General features: G+C 34.7%; 1 long non-coding RNA gene across 1 annotated transcript; it reads left to right on the top strand.

Annotated features, from left to right (window-relative positions):
* Nucleotides 1–2,910: 2,910 nt before the first annotated feature.
* LOC131547386 (uncharacterized) lies at nucleotides 2,911–11,223 on the top strand. Its single transcript, XR_009272919.1, has 3 exons — nucleotides 2,911–3,170; nucleotides 7,914–7,998; nucleotides 9,892–11,223. It is a non-coding gene; the product is annotated as an uncharacterized LOC131547386 (long non-coding RNA).
* Nucleotides 11,224–25,520: the final 14,297 nt, after the last annotated feature.

Below are 25,520 nucleotides of genomic sequence, written 5' to 3'. Positions count from 1 at the left end.
GAGATGCAGCTTCAGGTTTGGCTTCTGAACACTGCTGCCACATCAGCTCTCATCTCACCCATTGACATGACACTAATATCCCTCAAGTAGTTCACGCACCCCGGAGTTGGAGACCCCCTCTCGGTCCCATTTACTGCGGCTGGAAATGGGAATTAGTGTTTTTGAGTCTTTGAGTGTGATTCAAAGGCCAAAAGCAGCAGAAGCAAAGCGCGGTATGGGTCAGTGGAGTGACATTCAGTTCACTTCACAAATGACTGAATCACAAAGAAATCTGCACTTCAATTTAAGATTAATAAATAAATAAATAAATAAATATTCTTTTTAGTTATGGTACTAAGCAAGTGACACTAGTTAGGAGCCAATAATTGTAAATGAGTAATATGTTTTTTTTTTTTACACTACTGGACAAAAGTTTGGAATAATTAAGACTTTGCAATGTTTTTTTTTTTTTTTTATAATTCTCTGCATATAGGCTCTGCATAGACATATAAGCTGCATATATTTGACCAAAATACAGTAAAACAGTACTAACAGTACAGAACTCTGAAATATTACAATTTAAAGTAACTGTTTTCAGTTTGAATATATTTTAAAATGCAAGTTATTCCTGTAATAGCAAAGATGAATTTCAGAAATCTAATTCTAATACGCTAAAATATTATTTCATATGACTTATTATTTCAAATATTACTTTAATATCTTTCTCTCTTTCTTTCTTTCTTTCTTTCTTTCTTTCTTTCTTTCTTTCGTTCTTTACAATTGCAGTCTTTTAGTGAAATGTTTTTTATTTTTTTTTCCTGTTTAAAGCCTATGTGTAGTTCTTAGAAATGTAATATTTTTACTAATTTCTGTTACAAACACTTTCCTTTGATGAATTTTCATGAAACGAAAAAAAAAAAAAATGTAGTATCAACTTAATGAAGACATCAAGTAAAAATTAAATATTTCCTTATATATGAAAACACATTCAATGATTAAAGTTAATCACTTTCAAATACATTTTAAAGGTAAAATATTTACAAAAAGCATTTTACAAATATCGTGGAATTTTATTAACCCTCCAACTCTAGCACTCTCTATTCTAATTATATATATATATATATATATATATATATATATATATATAAAAATTTAAAAAAAACCTTGACCCTTTTAGACTTGCACTCTATTCATTTACTAACTGCTTGTTTTCTTATTTAAAAAAACAACAACTAACACTAGCTTCTCTATTCTTTTTGTAGTCTATCTATCTATTTCTTTTCTTTTTTCTTTCTTTCTTTTAATTATAGAATTAACAAAAGCAAAAAAGGCCTCTAACACTAGCTTGCTCTATTCTTTTTCTATTCTATCGGTTTTCTTTTTATTTATTTATTATATAATAATAATAATAATAATAAACCTTGCTACATGTACTACGTTAAGCTAACTGAGACTTGTTATAGCACTTGCGTATCATTGCTGTTTTGTTGATTTTGATTGCTTCGATTGTCCTCATTTGTAAGTTGCTAGCGTCTGCTAAATGACTAAATGTAAATGTAATGTAAATGTGAAATACTGAATCACAAATATCATGAATTTATACAATTTAACATTTAAAAACTCAAACTAACTTTGCCATGTCAAGATCAATTTATTATTATTAATAATAATAATAATAATATTATATGATTTATTACATATTATTGTATTTTTAAAAAACTGACCTTGACACTGTGATATACTTAAATTTCCAGTTTTATGGTTTTCTTGCCACATTACATTTTTTTATTTCAAATATTATTTTAATTTCAAATATTTTTATAAGATTTTATATATTTTATATTTTATTATACAAATTTTAGCCTGTTTTAGCCTGTTAGAATTTTATTTTTATATTTATTTTTAACAAAATGCATTTATACCAAATAATTACTGTTAATTCATAAATTAAAAACATTTATGCTAATTACAGAAGACCTGCATCAAGTCATTTCTGCATGAAATTAATTAATAATGTATTTTTTCTAAATAGAAAATTCATGTTCGTGAGATTCATGTTCTTGCTAACCAAAATGCCAAATGTAAAAGCACAAGCAATATATTTTGTAAATTTAAGAGTTTTTCATTCCCTGAAGTAATTTCTCTCAGAAGTAAAATTGCTTGAACTAGCGATGAATTTATCAGCTCTCTTCCAGCACACTGATGCCTGCAAGGTCCTCTCAAAAAGTCATCACTGAAATACATTTCCAAATCTGTCAGTTAGACAGCAAGATTACCACTAAAATATTTGGTCTGTTATTATAATATAAACTCTTTTGTACACTGCAAAAGGCGGTAATGTATATATACTGTATATGCCAGGTAATATTTTTAGATTAATTTAGATGTTACACTTTTTAGGTTAGCATTTTTTCAGTGTAATTCTCACTATAAGACTAGCTTATAGCTCAACATAACTAGTGCCAGCGCAACTGTATTTATGAGAAATATCGACCAGCACATTGTTTCCATCATAGCCTAATAGTTCACCTCATTTAGCAGGTCTGATTGGAAAATCACAGCATGACACATCTCACTCATTGATCTTAAATGTCACTCAAGTGACTGTAAATCTTATTAATGGGAGCAGCTGAGCCTTGACAGCTCCAGACGTTGAAAAGCTCAAGTCGTCCCTCTGCTTCCTACATTGTCTTCCCCTCAATCTGTCCCAGAAACCAGGGCTGCGCATCTACATGTAGTCTGATCTAGCTATAATGAAGCCATATGGCCTGTCTGCTGGAATGCTTGCAGGCAGTGCTGGGAGCAGAGAGAGGAAGCGTGAGCTGCATGTCTATGCCTCCGCTGGCCAGCCTGCAGTTTTGGCAGCCAAAATCCGCTCTGGAAACAGGTTGTTTTTATGTTAGCGCTCGATGAAATGGTGTGAAATGCTAGTTTAACCGCTGTTGCTATGTCTGTGAGTGGGTGAGGGGATTGCAGCTTGACCTAAATTCACATGTTGGGAGGGAATTTAAATGACAGCACTGAGGATGGAAATCAGCATTGCGTGGCTAGCAAGAGACAAGCTAAACAGCAAGATGAGAGAGGAGAGACGTCTGTCTAGTCTCTGTGATAAAGCAGCGGACTTACAAAATTTAACTGAACACTTAAGACTTCTTTAAAGTTAAAAAAACATCAGGTGTGTTTGTCCTCTGGTAAGTAGACTACTACATTAGAAATATGTGTATTTTCAAAAATCTGTCTGCCTTCAAAAGACCTGTCGCACATGTACATCACTTAACAAAGACAGCATTGTTTTATTTCATTATTTCCACTGAGGGGAAAAGAAGATTATATTGTCTTATATAAAAAAAAAAGTTAGTTGTATAGTTTTGCATTGTTTTAACAAATTGGAAGGACAGTGCCTGTTATTCAACAACAACAATAATAATAATAATAAATTAATTAATTGAAAAAATCTAATATAATACTTAAAATATTTATAAAATAAAATTAGAAATTCAATTCTAGTGTATATTTAGCTTAGACCTTTTTATACTACTAGTCAAACAACACTTGTCAACACTTGGCTGAATGTGTTTTTTTTTATCTAATATTAAAAGCCTTTTGATCTAAAGGGTGTTTAAATACTAAAATGAATATTTTGCATAGAATTATAGATTGTATAAACTGTAAATTGTAAATTTTAATTTTGTTTTGGATAATGAAAGAAATGCAAGTAATAATGGTTCAACATACAACTCTTAATTTAAAATAATAATAATAATAATAGTAATAATAATAAATCATATGATACACCTCATGAAGGTGACTAAATAAATTGGTCAATATTCATAGTTTTGATTACTTTTTATTCTAAAATATGAGAAATAATAATAATAACAATAATAATAATAGTAAGTGCATTAAAATATTTTTATGGTGTTAAGTTTGCTTTTAGAGTTTCTTTAATTGCATTTGTTGTCTATATAACCACAGACATTTGTTTATATTACAAAATGTGTTTACTTTTCCATAAAGTCTCATTTTAAATTATTATAATTAAAACGAAAGAAAGAAAGAAAGAAAGGCTGGTTATGCAAAAATAAATTTAGAATAAGAAAAAGTAACTAGGTAGTAACTGTGGCATATTAAAGGAGGACAATTTGTTATTATAGGATTTGTATTATTCCATTTTAGGATTTTAACATTGCTATTAAAATTCAAACATTGATTTTTACATTACAGTGCACAAGTAAATGTTCATGGTCAAGTCATTAAACTGCTACAAATGGGAGGAATTAAGGAATAGCGAAAGTATATATATATATATATATATATATATATATATATATATATATATATATACATACATAATCTAGTATTTTATTAATTATTTACATATGGTTTTAAGCTATATTGCTCATTACTTTGGAAGCAGTGAGTTTCAAAACAAAGAAAGAGTTTCTGAAGAGACATTTTCTTTTCCTTCTAAAGAAAATCCAAAAAGTTGCAATTTAGAGAAAGTAAGGGATATTCATTATCATCAGCATGATTTAAGAATAAAAGTCAACGCGAGTCCCCATTTAGATAACAGGCAAGCATTCTGGTGTATGTGCAGATGTGTGAGGCACTTCTGGTCTCGGTGTCAGACTGACAGTAGAGTGTATGTGGGAGAGCGGCACCTTGCGTGATCAGAACAAAGCAAGAGAGCATGACAGAAAATCCCTCAATACCCGCCCTTTAAAAAATGCAGGAGAAGCGAGCATGCAGAAGCAAGTTACGTAGTTAGGTGTATAAATTATACACCAAAAAAAGTCTACACTGCAAAGAAATACCCCACATGAGGTAACAAACTTTTTTGCATGCAAAAGAGAGGAAGTCTCTTTTGCATGATGTCTTCAGAAATATGTTCCACTCCAAGATCAAACGAATGAATTAAGACATTACATTTTGCTTTAAGAAAATGAAGCCTATTTTCAGGATGTTTTATGTTGTGATATTTTCATTTTATGATGACAATTTTCTCCACAAATTCTCATAATAACATATAGGATGTTAAACTATATGTTAAATAATAACCAAGATTAATACACTATTTAAACCAATATTAATAAAAGAAAATAAAACTTATTTATAACTTAATGGCACATATTTTTAATAGAATTTTATACAGCAGATATTTTAGTTTATTATTATTATTAGATTAAGTAAAGCTGTTCTATCAAGCAGTTACACTGATATAAAACTATGTAACTAACTTTATACAATTTCCAGTTTTCTTTCTTTCTTTCTTTCTTTTTTTTTTTTTTTTTGTTGAAATCATCATTGCCATTGTTAGTTCATGATAGCTAATGGATTAACTAATATTAATACATAGAACTGTAAAGTTATCAAGGAGATTATATAGGCTACAATGTGCTCCAGAAAAAAAATCAGAAATGAATAATACTATTATATTAATATAAATAATAATAATTATTATTATTATTATTAGTAGTAGTAGTAGTAGTAGTAGTAGTACTAGTATTAGTATTAGTATTAGTATTATTATTTAGAAAATAAAATAGCATCATACTTTAAAAAAAATGTTTTTAATCTGTCACTGGAGTGGTACGCAAATAGTACTAATGTGTAAAACTTTTTTTTATTAATATTTATACATTATGTAATAATATGATGTACATTTAAGGTACTAATATGCACCCTTTATGGATAAGTAAGGTACAAAAATATACCTTTTGAAAAGGTACTGCCATAGTGACAGCTTTTTTCCTTTTTTTTTTCTTTCTGAGAGTATTATATTATTTCATAAAATTAAATAAACCGAAATTATCAAAAACTATTTATTTGAATATATTTTGAAATGAAATTGAGTTATTTAGAAAGTAAATGGATGTCTTCACTTTTAAAAATTAAGATTTAACACAATCCTCATAAAAGATTTGAGGAAGGTCAGAAAACAGTGAAACAGCGCCTCCATTCTTTTGCAGTCAGCTGAAGAAAGTGCAGCCACTATACAATCTTCCTCAAGACCTCCTTAAACCGAGCAGGGAGGCTTGACTAACATCACTGTGCAAGTCATGGTCTAGCTTTATCAGCCGTGACTGTGTGAATGGCCCACTTCAGTCCTCGTGATCTATAGATATGCTCTCGGTAACGTCATCTTAGTAGGGAGTGCAGTCTAGTGTAAGGTAGGGGCTGTATGAGACATGTTCAGCATGGCGAAAGTGTCCTCCCGTCTCAGAGGGATACAAAGGCTGTACAAACTTGGTGTTCCATCTCAAGCAGAGGGCTATTAGCCACCATCTTCTATCCTGCAGCTCCTCTACAGGTCGGCGTTTACCCCTCCCATTTGTTGGTGCATGTTGCAAAATATTTGTTTGATATGAAAGGCTCTAAATAATGCATGGATCATTCAATAATGCAGTGAAGCTGAGGTAGTTTGGAGTCAAATGCACGCTGTTTTAAAACTGATGTGCCTGCCTCAGCCAAGCCTGACCTTCAGCATTTCAAAATGGTCATTTCGTGCCGTTTGAAATGAATACCTTGGAGGCTCAAGCGCTGCGGGACTTCAGAGGAAATATATAGCCCTGTTCTGTGCAAAAGGAACAATTTCATAATGAGAATATCATTTAAAAAGCATTTATCTGTTCAGTTAAGTTATTGCAGTATTCAAAACAGATGGCTTAAGTATGGAAGACTGGTAATCTCACATACGACAGAATTGCACAATTTATTCAATATTGCACATAATGATCAGTTAAGTTATTCCAGTATTTAAAACTGCAATGACTTATTATCCTAGATAACAAAAAATGAATTTCTAAATTTAATGAACATTCAAATTTTTAATTTATTTATTTATTTTGTATTTTGATACCATTTGTGTACTAACATTTTGAGAACAGTACTCTATAAGGAACAATTTTTAAAATCACTTTAGATTAAGTGGCCTTAACTACTATGTACTTACATTTAAATTAATTATTATTAATATTATTATTAAAATTAGGTGTGGAATGCCTGAAATTTCATAAATTTCCAACATTGAATGACAAAATAACCTTTTTAAAATTTGCACACTAGACAGATGAGTACACAGTGCATAGGATAAGCATAGTGTACAGTGTGTCATTTGGGACGGAACTTATTAAAGACCAGATAATTCCGCAAGAATGTTCTGCTAAAGTTACTGGAAGAACATCTGTTCATAACTTTGAGATAACCTTGCCAGAACGTTCTGAGACCGTTCCCCATTAGCTGGGTTACCCCTGGCTCTTTTTGAAACCAAAACCCAAAATCAAGTTAACAAGGCAAACAGTGAAGTGTCAAATGTGTTACGCAGTCATAAGAAGCTTAAATCCCCGCCTGAGGTTCTCAAAGAAAATGTATTTCATAACCAGGCACCACCAAGCAACAAAGCCAGTGTATTTATAACAAGCAAGGCGGATCACGTTGATGTATTTGTGACACTCTGAAATATCATCAGGGCACAGCCCGGATTGTCACATGAAGAGAGAGCTATGATGATATAACCCGGCCTGAAGAGTGACTCATCCACTGTTAAAGCAGCTGTAGGTGGATTTGGCACTCTCTCCAAAGGAAAAGCTTCTAAATCTCCGGAACGTATGGCATTGCGGATTCTAAACCGTTGTGCTGGAATGATAAAAAATGTTTCACATCCATCATGGAGGAGGATGGGGTCAAAAAGAGGCCACTGAACTATGGATACTGGGGCTTTCGGGCAACAACAAATGTTTCGAGTGATAAGATGCCATCGTTCGGTGTACATTACCCATGATTCTGAGCCAATCAGTCACATGGGTCAATACTAGCAACTTACTTTCACCTAATCCTGATGCAGGGCATGATAAACTGTGATATTTTGAAACCCCACCTCTATTGGTCGGAGATTTTAGTTTGGTTTAAGGAGCACTGACCTTGTGTTTCCCCAGCTGACTGCAGCTGCTGACTGCCAGCGCCACATTTCCTCCACACTGCAGATTTTATCCATCAGCCTCGGGCTACTCCACTGTGCAGGTAGACATTTCTTCATGCTTGTATGAATTCAGTTCAGCTATTAATAACACTCAAGCTATTAAAACCTACTTTCTTTGAAGCAAATCTTTGAAGGTTCACCCAAACATGAGAATTCTGTAATTTTCTCTGTCTTTCGTTCTTCTGTGGATCGTGAAAGGATTATTTATAACAGGTGGTGAGCTGTCAAGCAAGATTTGAAATTTCAGTATGTTCCACACTCAAAGCTATCGAGTGGCTTCAGAAGACTTTGAATAGATTATCAATTGGACTGTGTTTGTGATATTTGAATGGTGTTTTTGTCTTTTTTTAAGCATGACAGCACCAGTTCCCATTCGCTTTCGTTTTATGAAAACAACAAATCAGACAATCTCCTTCGGTGTTTCATGGGAGAACATAAGTCATACAGGATAAGAAAAGCATCAGGGTAACATGATAATGACAGAATATTCATTTTAGTTTCATTTATATAGTATTGTAGTTTTTGTTTTGTTATTTTGAATTGAATTATTATTTTTTATATGTATTTATAGTTTTATTTAAGTTTATTTGGTTTTATTTAACTTTAAATGAGAATTAGAAAACATTGCTTTAGCAACTAGCAGAATTTGTAATAATTAATAAATATGTTTTTTTGAAAGTTAAGTTTTTTTATTATATTTTATTTCAGCTAATGTTAATTTTATTTAGAGCATTTTTTTTGTTTATAGTTTTAGTTACTGATAATAACCCTACTTTGCACTGTGTGTGTAGCACCTACAACTCTGCAGACTACTCATTTTGAAGGATCCCATTATTAGACATGAGAAGGACTTAAAGAAAAGAAAAAAAACACAGGAAACAAAACAGTTTGATCTTGACATTTTATGTGACACATTTCAACAAATATTTTTATTTTTATTATTATTATTATTATTTTAAATCTCATATTTAATTAATGCTTTGCAAATAAGCTGTTGAAGGACTGAGGGATGGAGACTTCAGTAACAAAGTGGACCTCGGGGTTTCATAAATTAAACAGCTAAACCAAACATGTATGACAGAACCACATTAATGATTAAGATAAAATGTTTGATAGTGATCTTATCACATACTATGATGTGAGCAGGCTACTGAAAGGTACACTGCCATTCAAAGGTTTGGGGTCAGTAAGATTTTTTACTGAAAAATAGAAAAAATAATACTAATTATTCATTGAGGATGCATTAAATTGGGCAAAAGGGACAATAAAGACATTTATGATAAACCAAAAAAAAAAATCAAATAAATGCATTTTTGTGGAAACATGTATCACGGTTTTCACATAAAATTGTAAGCAGCACAACTGTTTTCAAGACTGATAATAATAAGAAATGTTTCTTAAGCAGCAAATCAGCATATTATATTGATTTCTGAAGGATCATGTGACACTGAAGACTGGAGTAATGATGATGAAAATTCAGGTTTGCATCACAGGAAAAAATTACATTTTAAAATATATTACAATAGAAAATTGTTATTTTAAATTGTAATAATATTTCACTATATTACTGTTTTTATTGTATTTTTGATTAAATATATGCAGCCTTGGTGAGAATAAGAATATTTGTTGTGATGTCTGGATTGGTGGATGTTGTACCATGTGCACAGTATTAACCAAGCACAGACTCCCTAAAGACCCGATCATAACTTGAAAAGAGGAAAACACAGAACAGACATCAGTTCAAGACTGAAAACAGCAGTCTCATCACTGGTGCTTTCCCTGACAGCTTCTGATTAAGAAATTAGGTCAAGTCTGCTTGCTTGTATTTGTAAGCACACTGCATTCGAAACCTAGAAAATATCTTCATTCAGAACACCACAATGCAGTGTGCTAAAAGAGCAATCATTCTTCATGTTAATGTATGTTTACTGCAGGTTTGGTGTTGCTTGAGTGGCTGTGTGATGCCCAGATAGCAAGTGCCATATGGTCACCTGATCCTGTGCTGCTGCTATCGCACACGTTTCCTCCAGTGCATGCTGGGACATCACAACAGAGTCTGTCTGGCTGCTCCACTTCATGCACCTCTGCCTCACCAGGAGAAAGTCTGGCAGTGGGAGCTTCCATTTCCTCCAGCTAAGAGTGTGTGTGTGGGGGGGTTAACATGCAGTGCCACCAAGCATGGCTAATGCAAAAGGACAGTTCCCGCTTATTATAGAACCATTGCGGATAATAAAATCTGAATCAAACTGCCAGCTGAAAGCCACTGGAGAGTTTCCTCCTATTTAATTTTTAAAGTTATGGAAGCACTTGACACTGAGGTGGATCAAATATCACTAGTTTGCGTGCAAATACTTACTTAGCAAGCTAGTGTAGCCAAATTTCCAAATAAAAAATAAAAAAATAAAAAAATAAATAAATGAGGTGAGTGGCCATGCAGTAACAGATTACTCAGTTCTTTTCTGGAATGTCACAATTGGCCCTAAGTGGTTGCAGACGACATCTCATCTCATGATAGTTTTCACAGGGGCAAGTTTAAAAGGGTCCTATTATGCTTTTTCATTTGTTAATATTTACAGCTAAGCAAATGAAACTTGTGGTTATGGTAAGGGGTGTGTCATTTCCGGAACATGCTCTAAGTGGTTCGCCAATCACAACGCACTGGGCCAGCTAACCAATCAAAGCACATTTCATGTTTAGGATGGAGGGGTTTCATCGAAACAGGAACTAAACAGGGCGTTTGAAACAGACTGGGAAGAGAGGAGCTGCAATAATGTAAAAAATTTTGAAAAATAATGCTTCTTTGGAGATATAATAGGACCCCATTTAAATATCCAGTGAGTGGCGCTAAAAGGTTAATGCTCCATAATATTTGAAAATAACATAGAACCTACACTACACCTAAGTGATAATGTTAACAAAAGTAAACGTGAAACAAATATGCTGAAGCAACTATGCCAATTTTGCTTATTCAAGTCTTTGAGCTCTTTTATCATCACTCACATTTCACTGGACTTGTACCCAAGTGCTTCGCATCGCAAGTTTAATGCTGTACCAGGGGAGCTACTGAGCAATTTTAAACAAAGCCATACATATGGAGCTATTTATGTAATGCAAATACTGAAAAGTATTACTTTACGAAACGTTTCGAAGTCATAACATACAGTAGTATTGTGCAAGGAACTGTGCAGAAATTAGTCTTTAATAATTGATAATCTGCCCCTGTAATCATAATTTATGTGAAAACTAATAAAATTAGTTGATTTTTACTGCCTCTTGTTTTCATTTCAGCTGGAAACTGCACTGAATTGTATGTATAGGTAAATTTTTTGGAGTTTTGCAAAATTGTAAGTTTTCCAGTGAGACTATGTTGGTCACACTACTGAAAAATGTTTGTAGCACCACTACTCTTGTAAGCTATTCCTCAACACTGGAAGGAAGAGAGAAAGTGCTGATTGCTTCCTCTCCTCTCAGAATGCACACACATGACTTCCTCACAGCTGTTCTTCTCCTTCTACTTTGACATCTCTCATTGTCTATGCACATTTTTCACAAGCATTCATAAAGAATATCATACCATTTCAATGTTTTTTTTTTTTTTTTCAATCTGTCTATTATTGTATAATCTATTGCAGATAATCATGCCTCTAAATGGCATATAAAAACAAACTGATTAGTCTCTTTATGTGTCAATCAGACAATCTCTTCCTGTCTAAGTGGATGGCCAGAAAAACCTGCAATGTGGTCCAGACCTTATGCTGTTAGTCCAAGGTCTAGTTAAGTGAGACTACTGTTCACATGATTTACTTGTATTTTCTATATAGTGACATTTGGGGAAAAATGTATCTGCAACCATGCTATATGTTTTGAATAGTATCATGCAAATATCAATATCAGTCAAATAAAATTAAACTGGAGTATGTTTAATCTGTTTTAAGCAAACAGATATTGTCTGAGTTCATCTGGAGTGTTCTCATACAAAACAAAATTCCTATTAACTGCTCAGAGGCCTCTGAAAATAACTGAATATTGGCTGTCATAAACTCTAAGCATGTGGGACGTGTCTGTTTTTCACCATTTATGACAACACAGGCAGCAAGAATGAAGATTCTGGAGCCTCAGCTGCACGCACACACTCTCCAGCTGGCTTTCAGACTGCTGATGCTGCGCGGTATGTCATTTACATAAGGTAAACATTGACTCGCTGACTAGTCAACTACTTTTCTAAACAACTTGTCAACTAGAGTAGTCACGCAAGCCTTACCACACACATCGTAACACTAAAAACTGAATGAATATTTAAACTTAAGAAAAGTAGTCTCACACTCCCTCAATGGTTGGCAGCTAAGGTCTGTTCACAACATACGGCAATATTATTTGCTGGAGGTCTGCTTTTCTGTATTTTTAGTTGCAGTGGGTGTTCCTTGGGCTGGATGAACGTTACTTGCGAGGTTCACAATTGGCCATAGCTTTTGAAAATCTGGAACATCACAGATAGGATGTATTGCTTGTAAAAAAAAATAATAATTCTGTCTTTCTAAGAATCAGTTTATCCAAGGTCAGACTCACTACAATCTTCCTAAGAAAGAAGTTCAGAAATGTATTAAGATAATTTCTATGAAGTTCATAGGAATGTGCAGTTCTTGAAATATTATTAAGAAGTTTGCTTAATGTTTTCTTTCTTTTTTTTCTCTTTTTTATTTCCTTAAGAAGATCTGATTGTATGGTGGTTCTTGTCGAAGACTTGCTGATCAACATTAATGTAAAGCATCCAAGGCTGCCCTTTTTGCGCCATCTTCAGATTACTGTAATATTCACAATAAGAAAACAAACAATTTTTAGTCATGGATGATAGACAAGAGTTCTGCACTCCACGTTGTAATGCACCATGCTATTTTTAAATAGATTGTGAAGATAGAGGGGCCTGCTGCATTCATTTGGATTTTGCCAAAATTTGTGTTGAAGAAATGTTTTCGGAAATACATATTTTTAATTTTATTCCTAAGTTAGAAAATATGAAGAAAATAGCAGTTAAGAAGAATATAATTCTTCTGAATGTTTTGTGAATCTCACCCATGCTCACAAAAAGTACACATTCACATTCTGGAGAGGAATGTGTTTGTGTCATATTTTTTATAGGCTATATATTTGTATGTTGGCAGAGGCAAATCAAATTGAACAGTGAAATCGCTTACAGTATACCAACTTCATCATCTTGCCTACACTCAAAAACAGTAGGTTTGTTTGACTTCTGCCGAGGCAGAATTTAAACGAGCCAGCAAGATTTGCAGCTTGCAGTCCGGGGAGGAGCTAAAAAAGGAAACTTGAAGCTGGACGCATACTTTGTCAGATTCAATAATTAACACTGCATATAAAGAATTGAATGCAAAAAAGTATGTACACAAATAGTGGCACAACTGAAGGTGTTGTGAAGCTGTGTCGTCATTAGAGTTCATGCAGCCACTCTGGAGAAACTGTGCAAAATGGGACAGACAACTAATTTAATGACATATGTCATAGTGATGTGGCATTAACACCGTCAACATTTCTAACTGGCATGCACTGCTTCATGCTAGTCGGATGCTAATTGGTCTATCTAGCACAGCATGAAGTCGCACACTAATATCTCACCATCTCACAGGAGATCAAATGAGCTCCAGTGTCCTCACTCCTATTGGTAGTCTCCCATTGCATCACTGCTCATTTGCATAAAGCTACATTTTTCTCAACTCTGTTGGATCTGGATACATCCACACTGCATTTCCAGTGGTCACATATGAACATGCTACAGTCACAATTAGCATAAGTCTGGTCTAGGATGCTGCTCATAAGCATCGGACTCATTCTCTCTCGCACGCTCATTCCCTCCCTCCTGATCTCCTGCTCAGTTATGGGAAAAGTTATAAAGCAAAAATATGATGGTTAAGTGTGAATCATTGAGTGAGAGTCTTGCCAATGTACATGCAATTGAAAGCATATAATAAATATAAACCAAAATTGGGCTGCTACTCAAGTTGAACTCCAGTACAACCCTCCAGTACAACAAACAAGGTTGTCAACCATGTTTTGTGGAAACAGTAAGTCACACAAGTCATATTTTGAAAATGAAAGGCAATTATTTCATACACAATAGTGTTTTTTAGTAAATGTACCCAAATGTTTTACTCTCAAATGCCACACCATAACCACATCATGGGGTGAAATAAACTAAATAAATGTGCAAAAGTTTAAATGAAATAGGATACAGCCAGTTCCTACAGCAAGTTGTTAAGTAAATGTTATGTTTTTCCGCTCAAGCATATGATGAATGAATGAATGAAAAAAATATATATAATAATAATAAAAAATAAATAAATATGTATATATATATATATATATATATATATATTTTTTTTTTTTTTTAATTATTATTATTATTTTTTTTCCAAGAAATACATATTTATATTGCAATATTCACTGGTGACTCAATTAATACTAATTGTCAAGTATAGATACACATAATATGCTGACTTAGAGTTAAAATAAAATATTGACTTCACATTAATGCAAACATGCATATGATGGCTAAATTAGTACTGCCAAAATACAGTATGTAAGACACATCTGTTGGCGACAGCAAACAAAGTGTTTTGACAGGGCACAGAGAATTTGGCAGATTCTCACAACCTGCCGTGGCGATAATGAGTTTTGTTGGGTGGTACGAGGAGCCATTTTCAGCAGACACTTGAAAGCATTTCTCCCATGTGCCTCTGTCACCCCTACACAACAAGTAAGAGTCTGGGGTCACCTGCAGAAGTTCTGCACATGCTCCCAAGGCTGTAATTTAGGAAGGTATGAATGAAGCTCGATTGCGCAGTATGACAGCTTAATTAATGACTTGACATGCATGAGTGGCAGAAGAGTTTGGCTTGGGAATGCAAGCGTTGCGTTTGCCATGGCGAGATGAGAAAGGTACTTGTTAATTATAATAATATGGGATTTTGGTTCGCTCGATAAATTGTCCCACAGGTGGGAGAGACAATAGCAGATGATGCAGCTGCAGGCCATGATGGGGAAATGATGGCAGCAGGGAAAAAAGGGAAGACAAGCAACTCATCACACTAAAACACCCAACTGGAAGGTAATTGCACATCAAAGATAAAAACACGGTGCTGCGACTGAGCTGAGGGATATGCGTTTTCAGACAGCTGCACGATAGAATTTTCAGCTCTGATCGGATGAGGCGAGACTCGCTTTTTCAAAGAAACCTCAGTGCTGTCATGTCAAATTATTGTTTATTTTGTTTGCATAACAAAATTTGCACTTTCTTATAGTTGAAGATTCCATCCCTCACAGGGTTGGGTGAAAATCAGAATTTAATTTTGATTTAGCTCCCTTTTAATTCATGAGATAGAATCTGAATAGCGTTGACCTAATTTCCTGTACAGCAATTCAAAGAAACAGTCAGACAACAGAGGAATTTAATTAGTCCAACACAGATTTTGCAGTAAAACATAATTAGATGATTAAATATGACTAATTACTGATTATACATATTTTTCTAAACCAAGTTCAGTACTGTCAAAATAATTAAGAGATCGAAAAAAATGATTTTAATTTTGCTATAAAGCAACAAAAAAATTTCCACCACAAAGTTTCTGCATAAATACCAAGTTCTAGATGATACAGGCTGATGGGTCATTAACGCAAACTGATGTATTTGCAGTGTTAAACTACTTGGCACAAGTTGATTGGTTCATGTCGCATATGCAGCCAATAAGCTGCTTTACATTTAAATGCCTGGTTAGCACTGAATAGAGCAGTTTGCAGTGTGCTTTCAGAGTTCCTCTGAAACCCTCCACCTCCCCAGCTCCACCTGTGTAGATCTGCTACGGGTTATTATATATGCTACTTTATTATTCATATGCTCTCTAGAACAACAGCAATAACCAAAAGCGGCAGCATAGCAGATCTATTCTGTCAAGACCAAATACATTAACATTGACATATCCATAATAACATGCTATAATTTTCTGAGAGTTGTCATGCTATAACTATAAAAACATTGAATTCAATGAAATAAATATATAAATACACATCTACACATGCACTGTAAAACCTGATAAGTTAAGAATACTCAAAACATTTGAGGAAACTTATTACCTCAAAACATTTGAGTAAATGAACTAAATTTTTTTAGGTTAGTAGAGCTTAAAACTTTTATGACAAGTGGGGCGGGGCTCAGAGCAATGGGAGCCAAGCCAAGCCTCACTTCCATAATCCCACCCGATTTATCACAATGACAATTATATACAACTTGCTTCCATCAACAGAACATTCATTCAGATCTTTATAGTTTAGTACTAGTTAGCAACAGCACACTAGCGCATGCTAATGTAGTTATCTAAAAGACTCACGACAACACTTGCATGTAAATAGTCAAAAAACATGCAATATATAGTCTTGAAGTTTTGCTGTCCATCCTCAACCTAACCACAGGCTCTACTCTTCACCACAGCAGTAACACTACAAAACCAACATAACAGAAACCTATGTAAATCCTAACATAACACAACATTTAAGTACGTACTTATGTCTCTCTATGTTAATCTTGTGCAAAAACACACAAAATAACACTTCATTTCTACATTTATTGTCCTTGTTGTTTGATGTAAAGCATGCTGGGAACTAGAAAATGCAATAATTTTAAAGTTCACCTTACTACAACAACATTTTGAGTTTACAGAACTTATTTCAATTAAATCCAATGAACCTTCATTATTACTTGAGTGAAATTAACTCATTTAATTTAATTAATTTCACTGTTCGGTTTTACAGTGTGGTTTATGTATTTATTTTCTTTCATACTGTGTAATATTGTATTCACAACCACAAATGCATAAAAAACGTTTGGTTTCAATCTTGCTTTCGTGTTTACTGTGATTTATTTTCAAAATATCTACAAATCAAATTTAAGCTATTATGAAAATGAATATCTCAAATAAAGCTATCATGTAACTTTCAAAGATTTAAAAACATAAGACTTAAAATATAGCTCATATGGACTACTTATATGATATCATTATTTAGCTATATCTGTCATATTGGAGCTTGCCAGTCCTAGTCTTCATTTGGATCTCAAAAGGAAAATTATGCGTTATAGATTTTAGACCTCATGATGAATTGAAAGCTCCATTGATGAATAAGTCAGTACTTCTCCACATTGCTCACTAGGCGGCTTGCAACCGTAGTTCACCCATCGTATGGCGAGGGCCGAATAGGGACCCAAAATCCTTTCAACCCCGGTCTGTTTACTGAAATCTACCTCCACAGCTTCAGCCCGAGCAAGATCAGAGCACTGCTTTGATGTGTGTCATGAGCTGTGTACAGTCCCTCATCACAGGCAATCTGATAAGTGAATTATCTTCCCTCAGATCCAGACTCTGATAACTGTGCAGTTACCGCACTCCAGGATATCATTTAACAGAGCTGAACCGCAGCACGCACACGGACAGGCAACATTAACAATCTGACCCAGCCATCTCTTCTGCTAACCTCTAATAAGAGTGTTTAAACAGAACAAAACAGATCACTCAATGAGTGATTATATGGCAGATTGGCCGTTTGAAGGAACCCACACTCCAGGAGAGGAAGTCAACGTGGCAAAGCCCTGGAGCAGAGAGAAACACTGGTCTCAAAAGGCCACCGTGTAAAGGGACGGTCACACAGAGATGAAAGTGAACTGGGTTTCTGTGAAGACTCGCAAGGTTTAAAATGACCCTGCTAAAAGCAGCCCTGCCTTCTAGAAGAAGCCAGCCTTTAACAGCGGGAAACCACGCAGCTCAACCTCACCTAAAGCTAAAGACAGGGGTCACCACTGGCTTTGTACCAAAACCCAGTGAGCAGCCATGCTGTATACTTGTCTACAGGCTGCATAGGCAGCTGCTTTCCAAAGTAGCATCCTAACTCAAAATGGAGGAGTAATTTGAAGCGTTTTAATTTCTATAATTATTCTATATGAGTGTGTGTGCACCTCACGTGAAGTGCAAGAGAGATTTGGCTGCTAATTGATACAGTTTGGCACAAGCATGTTGCTAAGATAATAATGTGATACATTAATAGACAAAAATACACAGCACTCACAAACATTCTGTAAAGTATTTTTATTTTTTTTTTATTATGGTTTAATATAAGAAAAAATGCAGTTTACTTCATTACCTCAGAAACACATTTAAGTGCGCTTAATTGTACTGACGCCTTCAACACTGCCCTTGTGCAGAACCTGATTTTACCAAGTGCGGCATGTTCCTGGATCAACATCTTTGTTGACCCTGGAACAACATTGTGATTAACCAATCAGATTTGAAGAACCAGTTTATAGTTTTTGGGAAGTTTAGGCTTACAATCAGTGTTTGGTGCTTTTCCTCTGGATCATTTCCTCTGATTTTAGGGATTACTCATGGTTAAGGTTGGGTTTAGGTGTAAGGATATGGTCAAGACTAAAAATAAAAGGCTTTGTATGACTTTGTAAAAATTTAAATTTAATTTAAAAAAGTACATTATTTCAAATGTGAAAATAAAAATATATTTAAATAGCCTACATGACAAACAAGTTTAAGTAAAAAGTAGAAATTGCAGTATATTTTAGTGTATAATAAATGCTTATCAGTATATTCAGCAGTTCACCGTATTTCAAATAGACGCAATTATGAAATTGCCTGTAAAGATGTACTACAGCAGGTTAAAAATAAGACCTAAAGTTCAGCTAATTGCATTTGATTTACTGTAAACTTTCACTATAATACATTTTTACTTAATTTAAGTTAACATGCAGTTAACTATCTGAAAACATAACATTCAGTTTGCACTTTTAAAATGTTTTCGTAAATGTATTCTTTTCACTTTGCTAAAGTGTCATCTTGGAGGGATACATACATGACACATTACCATTGGGCACAAATAACACAGGGGGATAAACAGACAGAGAGTAATACAGCGTGAAGACAAGAACACACAATAGAAAGCAATTTCATCATAAATTTACAGAAGAACCCACCCAAGCACACCGGGTATGAACAGCAGTTACTGATGATAATAATAATAATAGAGAGAAGCCTAAAGTTCAAAGTTAAAAATGAACAACTAAAGGAAATGCATAGTAGTTTTTTAGTACTAAATCTGAACATGATGTTTTACAAGAACAATTACCTTGAGAATGGCTGCAGCCAATAGCTACTCTGATAAATGATAGAACTAGTGAACCCACCTGTTACAGATATAACAGTATAACCATCTGTTCTACTGAAGAGAGATAAATCTGAACAAAATCAGCACATGAATAGGCATAACACAAACATTTTTATTTTCCCTCCTATGGAGACAAATGGAGATGTTTAGCACAATGTCCAAGCTGATTTCCAAATGAAAGAGGAAAATCAAGTCAGTCCAAATACATACAATTTGTGAACACGGCGATAGCTTTGTGTGAAAAATACAACATCAGCTCCTGTTTGAACAGAATTGTTCTTCCTCCAGGGGGCGCTTTATTAAGTATTCACACATGACTGGATTGGACCGTACTGACCAATAGGAAACAATTAGCCATGTTGTCTATGTACTGCTTCAGCAATGCTCTTAACAATAATTATACTGCAAAACTTTAATAACAAGTGAATTCAAAATTCTTGTAAGCTCACCAAAATTGTATAAAAGAAAAATGCTATTCTTGGCACTTGCGCCCAAATGTCCATATGTTTATCCATCCCTGTTTGTAACAATTAATTTTTGGACTGCCTTCTCTGTAAATGATACCACACGGCTTTCTCAAGTAACAGGGAACATTCTCAGAACTTTGGCTAATGTTCTGTCAAGGTTCTCTCAAAGTTATGAACAAATGTTAATAGAGCATTCATTCGAAGTTAACTAGCTTTTAAAAGGGTCCTATTATGCTCTTTTACAAAGTCTTGATTTTGTTTTGTGGGTGTACTAGAACATGCTCTCATGCTTGGTGGTTCGAAAAACGCATTATTTTTCACATAATTTACATTATTACAATACCTTTCTCCCCAGCCTAGCACAAACGCCTCGATTAGTTTCAGGTTTGATGAAGGCAGCCTTCCGAAAAACGAAATGTGTTGTGATTGGTTAGCTGCCCCAGTGCATTGTGATTGGCGAACAGCTTGGATGGTGTTTCAGTACTGCCAAAGTAGCAAGTTCCGTCTGCTCCGGTATAGTTAAGGATGGCGTCAATATTGCCATATCAATTTGAGCCGGAGTTAAAAATAAATTGCAACCATTGTTTCCTGACGTCGTCCGCTTTAGGAAAGCCAAACAAAGACGTTTGGGCACAGGGGTGAAAAAAACTAGCGTTTCTTCGACATAGCAAAAACTTGACGCTACAGCAGCTCTTCTTCTTCATCATCGTCTTGTCTGATGCACTCAACCAAGCGTTCTAACCACGACCTCTCCCCTCCCCTCCCCACCCCACCATTCGAATATCCGTAGGCGGGATTTATTTTAATTATATTCTTATAGGCCAATTTGTGATATCACAAAAACCCCGGAAAACAACGCTGTAGTCCAAACGAGCCATTCATTGTAGTTCTTGAAAAGGGATTTTTTTAAAACTAAATATCTCCCTTTGGAGTGGACTTTGAGATTTGTAACTTTGTAGATCTTTTTTATGCCCAAACATACATACTACACACTCACAAAAATTTTAAAAGTGAAAAAAGCATAATAGGACCCCTTTAAAGGGGTCATCGGATGCAAAATTCACTTTACATGATGTTTGAACATAAATGTGTGTTGGAAGTGTGTGTACACATCCACCCTATAATGATAAAAAATCCACCCACCTCAAATCATGCTGTTCTGAGATTCCTGGCAGAATGACGTAGTTCTGCACAGGCCGCTCCCACAATAGTTGATTGACAAGGCCGTCTTACATTAGACCTGCCCTGAGTGAGCTATGAGCTGTCCGCCATTGTGTCGACTCCGGTGCCGGGGAAGTCAAGAATATCTCTGATTAAGCGATTGAGGTGTTTTGTTGTTGGATTTAATAATCAGTGATGGGAATAATGGCGTTATAAATAAACGGCGTTACTAACGCTGTTATTTTTTTCAGTAACGAGTAATCAAACAAATTACTGTTTCCCCCGTTACAACGCCGTTACTGACAATAAAATGTGGCGTTACTATATTATATTATTAGAATTACATTTTTCAGTTCATCTGAATGGATGCGCAGTGTAGCTGTATTTGACGTACCATGGACTCTAGTGTGAAGGCGCACGACTCGCCGTCTCTTTCTCTCACAGACACGCACGCAAAGAAAGATACAGAGCACGAGAGTCTTTCATAACATGCAGAATTGACGCGCTACATGTAAACGATATTCTGTGTTGTATTTTCCTGTCAAAATAACGGAGTTCCTTTGGAATTCTTCAGCTTTTAAGAACTGCCGGGTTCTCTTGTAGTGGGCGGAACTAATGCGCAAACGACAATCTCATTGGCTGGCGCTCACCTATTATCGTCCCTGTTTTGATTTCAGCAAATCAGTTCGAGCGAACACAGACAACGTGATTAATATTCATGAACCCAGCAGCTCATTAATTCTTAGTGCGTTTTATATTGATGACAAATATGCATTCATACGTGGTTATTCTAATTACTAAAGTACTATCATCATATAATATTAAATTATCATATTATATTATAATGCTTGACTGACTGATACTAAGTGTCAGTAGATACATAGTGTAGATTAATGTACAATGTTTTATAATAATAATTTATTCTTTTTAGTGTCCATTTCATTAATTTAACATATTTAATATTGGGGGCACCCAAATTTGACATTTGAACATTTTTTAAAAAGTAACGCAATAGTTACTTTCCCTGGTAATTAGTTACTTTTATAATGATGTAACTCAATTACTAACTCGGTTACTATTTGTGAGAAGTAACTAGTAACTATAACTAATTACTTTTTTAAAGTAACGTGCCCAACACTGGTAATAATGACCATAGCAGTCGTCATTTACTCCCGACATCTGAGCCGCTGAAGATGCAGTGGATTAACGTTACTTTTGTTTTTGAAGGGAATGCGCCCCCGATCTACCTAAATGCGTCTATCTTCGCTCAAATCATTCGTGATCCAGCTTCATCTACAAAAGAACCGAGTATAAAGATTTTTTATGAATCTTTGCAAATAGCCTTTCCTAATAATGTACTAGTTGGTAAGTTTCGCAGCTAAAGTTTTGACAGGGTAAAAAGGGTATTTTTTACACTACCATTGAGAAATTTTAACCAAAGTATGTTATAGTTTTTTCATTAAAGGGGTCATCGGATGCAAAATTCACTTTACAAGTAGTTTGAACATAAATGTGTGTGCACATCCACCCTATAATGATAAAACTCCACCCCAGTGTTTTTTTTTTTTTTTTTTAAACCCCGTTTTAAAATGCCCTTTCTCAAATCAGGCCGTTCTGAGATTCCTGTCAGAATGATGTAGTTCTGTACAGGCCCTTCCCACAATAGTTGATTGACAAGGCCATCTTACCGTAGACCTGCCCTGAGTGAGCTGTCATCCGTCCGCCATTGTGTCGACTCCAGTGCAGGGGAAAACAAGATGTCTCCAATTAAGCGATTGAGGCGTTTTGTTGTTGTATGTAATAATGAATATAGCAGTCGTCGGTTACTCCCAACATCTGAGCCGCTGAAGACGCAGAGGATTAAGGTTACAGGTTACTTTCGTTTTGAAGGGAATGCTCCGATCTCCGATCTGCCTAAATGCATCTTGCAAATCATTCACGGTCCAGCTTCATCTACAGAAGTAACGGCTGAAGTTTAAAGTCTGCTCGTCACTCCACGGAAGAGAGGGGCGGGGTCAGCAGAGCTCTTTAGCATTTAAAGCAACATGGACTAAAAAATGGCTTGCTGAAAACAGAGCTGATTTTGACAGGGGAAAAAAATGTTTTTTAAACTACCATTGAGAAATTTTAACCAAAGTGTGTAACAGACTTTTCATTAGGACCCTAAAGAATCATATCAACTTGTGAAAAATGGGCATCCGATGTTCTCAAAACATTAGGTGCGTCCCAAATCACGTACTTATGCACTATTCTATGACATTTTGTAGTATAAATAATGCAAGTAGTGTGTTCACACTGAAAATTCCCAAAAGAAAAAGTGCACTTTAAATACCCAGATGATGCCCTTAAATAACTGAAAAAACGAACTGTGGAACTGCATACACTCTCAGAAATAAAGGTACAAAAGCTGTCACTGGGGCGGTACCTTTTCAAAAGGTACACTTTTGTACCTATTATTAGGTTCAAATATGTACACTTCAAGTACTAATATGTACCTTTAAGGTACCAAAATGGACCCTTTAGGTACAAACATGTACCTTTTGAAAAGGTACCGCCCCAGTGACAGCTTTTGTACCTTTATTTCTGAGAGTGTACACTCAACTGTCGCAGATTTAATTACGTCACAAATGGAGGCGGGGCTATCACATTCCAATTATTAAAGACAAAATAACCTTATAGACTTCATGGTTGAGTACATAGAGCATAAGTACATAGTGTGTATAAGTGCATAGTGTATAATGAGTCATTTGGGACGCAGTTATAGTTTATACGTGTTTTTTTTTTTTTTTTCTGAAAAGTTCTGGTTGGATGCTAGCCTTGCTCCTTTTTTTTTTTTTTTTTTTTTTTATGACTTGTTTTAGAATGTTCAGTTCAAAACTAGCATTCCCATGTTTACAAAAATGATAAAGGGAATAGTCCATTAGCATACAGTACACAGAACCAAGAAAAAAAACATTGGATGTTAATTGCGATTTAATTACTTAATTGGAACGTTAGCAACATATTTTTTGTTAGCTGAGTCACTTTTGTTTTAGAACAAATGCACCAAGTTCATCTCAGATTCAAACAAATGTTGCTGAACCCACTAACAGGTTACATCCATCTTGACTGCTATCAGAAAAAATCAAAACGATATCATGTGAGAATATGGCATGAATAATTGAATCCATATAGATGAGCACCTCAGCTGAGACCTTGTGGAAAACAATCTTTTTATTTATTCCAGCCGGTTCATTTTCAGAACGAAGGCAGAAAAAGCGAGCGAGGAGAGCGTACACCCGGAGGGTGAACTTGAAAGAGATTAGACTAATTTCAAGCAAACAGAGCGACGAGGGAGCACGGGTGTTATCTGGCTCTGAAGAGAGAACTTAAAACAGTCTGTGATACGGGGCAGAATTAAAGCATTATTAATTGCATAGGCGTATTAAACAGACCCCAGCAAGTGACCTCTTCTAATATGAGGGAAGCATGAGAACAAAATGTCTTAATCTGCTCAGCAGTGCTTAGATAAATGTCAAGAGTATCTATCACCTCAATTAACCAAGCAGAGAAAGTTGTCAGAGTCTAATTCTCCTTGTGACAAGAGCCTGGCGTTAAGAGGCTCCCACTTCACTGAGCTTCACCGTTCCTGCTGTAGATTAATGCCCCTTCAGACAGCACAGCCAATAGCGTTTAGCCTCTCTGCCCGAGTGTACAGATCACTCCCAAACACATATTCCACCTCCACCTGCCTCTCTCCGGCTGTCTCTTTCTCTTCATTTCCCACTGCAGAGGCAATATGCTTGTAATGATTGTTGGTTTTAACCAGTTACAGTAGCACCTGGAGAAAGCTGTCTGTTAGTATTACATCTGGGGCATTTAGCCCTGGAAGTGTGCAATCTGTAAAATGTATTCATGGGTGCATGGGTAAATTATTGAGCTGAGTAATGATTTGGATGAAACTGTTTTGCAATCTGGTATGCATTTTTGTTTTTATCAGAAAATATGCATTTTATCAGTAATATTTCTAATTAGCTATCTTAGTATTACAAGGTTAGAATTAAAAATGAAAAAGGAGATATGCTTATTTCTTATGTATCAACACTTGTATTTTAGTTACTGTACCATATATTAAAATAAATGTATATTTTTTAAAACTTGTTTCAGAGAATACATCTTTTAAATTCATTCTGCTTACCACACTGACCAATAGTTTGTTTGTTTGTTTGTTTAGGCATAAACCTTTAAGCTTAAAGGGATAGTTCACCCAAAAATGACAATTCTGTCATTAATTACTCACCCTCATGTCACTCCAAACCTGTAAGATCTTTGTTCATCTTCGGAACACAAATTAAGATATTCTTGATGCAGAAGAAGTATGTTTGAAGAAAAAAAAGAAAGAAAAAAACATGTACACTACTATTTAATAGTTTGGGTAAGTAAGAATATGTCTCTTTGTTTATTTGTTTATTAAGAAATTAATGTTTTTATGCACATATGCATTAAATTGTATCACAGTTTCCACAAAAAAATAAAATAATCAACTGTTTTTAATATTATTATTGTTAATATTAATACTACTACTACTACTAATAATAATAATAATAACAATAATATTATAATGCATATTTGAATGATTTTTAAAGGATCACGTGACAATGAAGACTGGAGCAATAATGCTGAAAATTTAGCTTTGCATCTCAGGAATAAATTATATTTTAAAATATATTCAA

The sequence above is a fragment of the Onychostoma macrolepis genome, chromosome 09, assembly GCF_012432095.1.
Source record: "Onychostoma macrolepis isolate SWU-2019 chromosome 09, ASM1243209v1, whole genome shotgun sequence".
NCBI classification, from domain to species: Eukaryota; Metazoa; Chordata; class Actinopteri; order Cypriniformes; family Cyprinidae; genus Onychostoma; species Onychostoma macrolepis.
Note: the sequence above shows the minus strand (reverse complement) of the source record. Positions and strands in the feature narration are given on the sequence as shown.